We start from the raw sequence: 5,090 nt of genomic DNA on the forward strand, positions 1-5,090 counted from the left end.
CGAGGGTTATGTGTTTGAGAGGTATGCTCACCTGCTCCATCATAACTTCTAAACTACTTACCATTATTTGACCATTGAGGTATTTCTGAAAGCATGTTGCTATTTCGCTGGTAATTGAATATAGCGCCCTCTAGAACAAAATTTATAAACTAAAAAAATTGATGTTATTATATTATCCCCAAGACATTGAAATAATAAAAGGTGAAAACCATGAATGGTTTTGTGAATGTTAAGATCGGAAATCGAGTGTTGCTAAGCATCAAAGACATTTTATTTGAACTTTTACATAAATTAACTACTCAAAAAGCCTTTTCTAAAAATTTTGAAGTGACAAGTTAAGTAAAACCTTGAAGTACGAATTTACAAATAAGTTGATTAATTTTTCTATTTAGTTAAAGCTAAAACTTACATAATTCCGAAGAAAAATAAAAAGTCAAAACTAAACAATTTTCTGTGAAAATAAAAGAAAACTCAATTTCAAATTTTATGAAGAAAACATAATAAATTTCAAATTACCTACTCTTAAGGACCCTTCTTTTGTTTTAAAACGAAAAAGAAACCATATTTAGCTTTTGAGAGTCGAGAAAATTAATTTGAAGTTCTCGAGTTGTTCTGAAATTGAAATGAAAGAATTTTCTCAAAAAAAAAAAAAATTACCAGTCAACAAAGTAAAAAAAAATAAAAATTAATAAAAAAAGAAGTAAAACAAAACTTTGAAACAACTCATGCAAAGCCCTTTTTGAACTGAAATGCTTTTAACCCATATCCGGTTGGGAGAGCTCCTTCAGACGGACCAAACAACTAACGGAGCTAGGTATTTATGTTCTCGAACAATTATTTCCAACTTTTTAAATGAATCCGTGTTGTTAGCCGCACGAATACCTCCTAATCTCAAGGACACCACCATCATCGTATATAGTCATCGTCAAAAGAAGCAGTTTTATCGTCATGAGTGCAAGGACGACTACAAGGAAGAGGTGTTCATTATTTTCTTAAAAAAAAAAAATAAAATAAAATGAAAAAAAACTTTTGTCAAAGGTTAATTCCTAAATCGGATACACGAATCCCATTTGAATGTGAGAATTGAAAAGTTTTTTGTTTTATTTTTATTTCTATTTTATTTTCTCTGTAAAGTTCATTTTATTTTCTCTTCCTCATTGCTGCCGCAGGGTGAAGCAGCCAGCAGCAGCCAACGCGACATAAGAACGACAGCGGCGTCAAAAGTAATTAATTCAAGTGTACAAGGACAAAAAAGGATTTTATTCTCAAATAAAAACAAGCAAAAAGAAAAAAAAAAAACAAAATTGTATAAAGTACAAACTTAAAACTATAAAACAGTTGAAAACTTAATAGCTATGCGGTGTTGAGTTGGAAATAGAAGCAGCAAAAGCAAAGAGAAAAAGAGTGGGACCATCCCACTTTGCACACGGAGAATTTTCATTCGTTTTAATTAGGAGGCAGGATTCATGAACCGACGTCATCATCATCATCATCATCATAATTATCATCAACATCTTGAGCTTTCATTATATTCTTTACTTTGTGCGAGAATACCACCTGAAGTGGCACATATGTGGCTTGATTCGGTTTGAAGGAGCCAACAACATCTTGCTCTAGAGAGGATTATAGAAGAAAGCCTTCTGCTTTTCTCTGATGTTGATATGCTGCTGCTGCTTCTGCTACCTCATTTTTTGTGCTGCGCCAAAAACACTTGCCCCCGAAACCAAGCAAGTGAAAAAGGAATCCTTTTCGGTATGCTGCGAATAAGAGTATAGTCAAATATATACACACACTTACGCTTGAGTGAATTTTGTGTTCTAATGTATTTGCAAGGATTTAGAAAGAGCGGTACCCAAAGTTGGCTTGTCTGTGTGCTACCAAAAGAATTTGGTGTAATTATTATTTATGTAAAAGGTATTCCGTAGAGAGCTGGAGGATTCCTTTCTTCCGTTTTTATATTTTGGAATGCAAGAAAAAGGACTCTTTTTCTCTTTTCATTTAGGATTTTAAGTGGTCTGGTGTGCCAAATATGTGTTGATAGTCGCGCGTATGTATATGAACTGAATACACACGTCAGAGAAAAGGTCCTTGGCCACCTGGAGAGAGAGTTTGTGCCAAAACAAAAAACCTCTTCTAAATAAAGACAAGAAATATATTTCAGTTCACATTTTAGGAAAACTAGGAAGAGGAAAAAGGACTACAAACATATTTACGTATGAAAATTGAGGAACTGAGTAGTTGCCTAATGTAGATCTAAAGGAGGCTTCATTTTGGGCGCCATGCCGCATGCTGTGTGCGGTTTTAATCATATTTTGTGTGTGCGAGTGAGCTTTATTTGATCCCCAGTTAGGAAATGAAGTGCATAGCTCAGGAAGTTTTCCATCCTAGATAAATGAATAACAGCATAATTTGTAAAGACTTAGGTATATGAACTTAAATTTCGAAAAGAATTTTTTGGGTAGAATGAAATTGGAATGAGAGGATGTTGCTATAGAAATTATGAAAACTAAGAAGTACATAGGTAGTACACATAAATGACTAAATTATTTGTGTTCAAAACTTCATTCAAATCGTTATGTACCCGTTCTTAATTTTTTTGGGACCAAAATTTCAAAATTGGTTTTAAAAGTTAATAGTTAAGTTGATAGAGTCTATGTCAAAAACGTGATGTGATAGAATTTTTCTGACTTCAGATTCGAGCTCAACGCACAAAAAACCATTAGAAAAATTTTTTTCTGCAATGTTCGATTTCACTAGTCAAAAAGTTTTTTTTATAGAAATCAAAGTATATTTTTCTAATGGTTTTTTGTGCGTTGAGCTCGAATCTGAAGTCAGAAAAATTCTATCACATCACGTTTTTGACATATTACCATGCCAAAAATCAGAAAAATAGTGTTTTGGACGTTCAAAATTCAATATCTCAAAAAATTTGCACGTTAGAGCTATTCTAGTGATTGATTCAAATTGAAAAGGTCAATGTCCATTAGAAAAGTATAATTTGGTTTCTATGGAAAATTATTTCTCGCCAATATTACTGTCATTTACGGAAAAATCAATTTTAAAAATCGTTTTTTTGTTTTTTTCAATTTTTCTCAATATTTTCTAAAACAAAAGTATAGTTTTTCCACACAATCTTTAAAAAACGGTTTTAAGCTAAATAATTGCATTCCAAACTTTTCAAAAATCAAAAACTTTTTCGGTAACTTTTTTGATTGAAAAATAGGCTATTTTTTCAAATTAAATTCGTCAAAAATCCAAAAATTAACTTTTTGCTCAAAAAACATTTTTAATAGATAGAAAACATAACAAAGTAATTTTTAACCAAGTTTTGTTAAAATCCAAATATTTTTGTAAAATATAAAAATAAAAAATAAAAAAATCGTATTTTTGCATTTTTTTCAATATTTTTGAGGTTATAGAAAAAAATTGTTTGAGTAAAAGTTGTAGACATTTATACTACCTATAACTTTTGCATTTGACTTTTTTCGATGGGACGTCTAGTTTTGACAGAAATCGTAAAAAACCATGATTTTTGACACCCACCCCACTTTTTCGGCCACCCACCCCCTTTCCCCTAATTTTTTTCCCCTTTCATATACCATTTATCCTAAATTTTCCCACCACCCATATGCTGCTAATAATTTTTTTATTTTCAAAAATTATTGGCACTGGTCTATATACGTTACGTTTTGTTTTTGTTTAATCTCTTTATAACTAAAGTGGGGAGTTAATTTTGTTGTGCTCGAGGTTCACCAAAGATGAATATATTCGGAAATTATTTCAAACGTTTCTATTTTACAATCAAAGTTTTTGATATTTCAGTTTATCCAAAAGTTCTATATTTGACCAAAATTAGATGTGAAAATATCGTTTAACCATACCATTCTCATGCAACCGACATTTTTGAAGTGGAAACTTCTTTAGTATCGTAGTGATTTGAAACAAGATGAAACGAAAAAGCGACACGAAAAATCAATTGATCATAACTTTTTTGTTTTAATAGATATGTAGATAAATGAAATTTATACAGTAGATAGGCAATTAAATAAATTATGATTGTGCAAAATTTCAATTAATTTCATATTCAAAATTCTGAGATAACGGTAAGAAGATGTTCTTTTTCTAAACACGTTATATCTTTTGATCTAGAGCACATAACAAATTTATTTAACTTTAATAATACGCATGCTGATAATATTACCTTTCATTTAATATATCACACATAACGGTACGTGCTCTACAAGTTATATAATCTTTAATTGAAAAACTTGAAAAATACCTCAAAACACCTGTGATTTGTTGCCGATGACCAGCTAGCAGTAGAGGAAGTACCGTAAGCTCAGTTTGAAATTTCGACATGGTTGGCTTTAAAAAATTCTTACTTTTCTTGTAGGCATGGTAGAAATATGATTGAAGTGTCATATAAGAGGTGAAATAATAATGATATAAAATATATTTTAGGCTGTCTTTTAAAAAATAGATTTAATGGCGTTAGAAGAGAAAAGAGATTAATTGTTTTGCTTTTTTTATGAAAACTAATTAGGTTAAAAAAATTCTAGCACTTTTTGTAGATGTTGTATAGACATGTTCAATATAAATATTTTGAGCTGAAACATGGTATAAAATTTATTGCAGGTTGTCATATAAAAAAAAGTGATGGAATAAAAAACAGTTATATTTTTTCGATTTTTTTAAAATGATTTTTAAGGTTTCACTTCAACCACGTGTGAATTGCACACATGATTTTTTTTAATTGTGGAAATGCTCAAAACGGGGGTTATATTTTTGACCAGTTGATATGATTGTACGTGTGTTCATCTATTTCATCATAACTTTCAATGTACTTTAGTAATTTGACAAAAAACAATAAACCCCAAAAATCTCCAATTTGAACACGATTTTGAATCAGCGCGTCAAAATACAAAAAGATAGATATGTCCGGTGAAAAGTACAAACCACTTTTTATTTTTTGTGGGCCGGTACTACCGATGCGTTAAAAAAAAATTATAATAAATACTTAAAAAAAAAATCCAACACTGAGAGTATTGAAAATTTTAAGCCATTTTAATGTTACAACCGTTTTAGTTTAG

General features: G+C 30.4%; 1 long non-coding RNA gene across 1 annotated transcript; it reads left to right on the forward strand.

The window, feature by feature from the left end:
* The first annotated feature begins 442 nt into the window (after positions 1-442).
* Positions 443-1,808, forward strand: LOC129918931 (uncharacterized). Its single transcript, XR_008773024.1, has 3 exons — positions 443-814; positions 871-977; positions 1,170-1,808. It is a non-coding gene; the product is annotated as an uncharacterized LOC129918931 (long non-coding RNA).
* The last annotated feature ends 3,282 nt before the right edge of the window (positions 1,809-5,090 follow it).

Source organism: Episyrphus balteatus, chromosome 4 (assembly GCF_945859705.1).
Source record: "Episyrphus balteatus chromosome 4, idEpiBalt1.1, whole genome shotgun sequence".
Lineage (NCBI taxonomy): Eukaryota > Metazoa > Arthropoda > Insecta > Diptera > Syrphidae > Episyrphus > Episyrphus balteatus.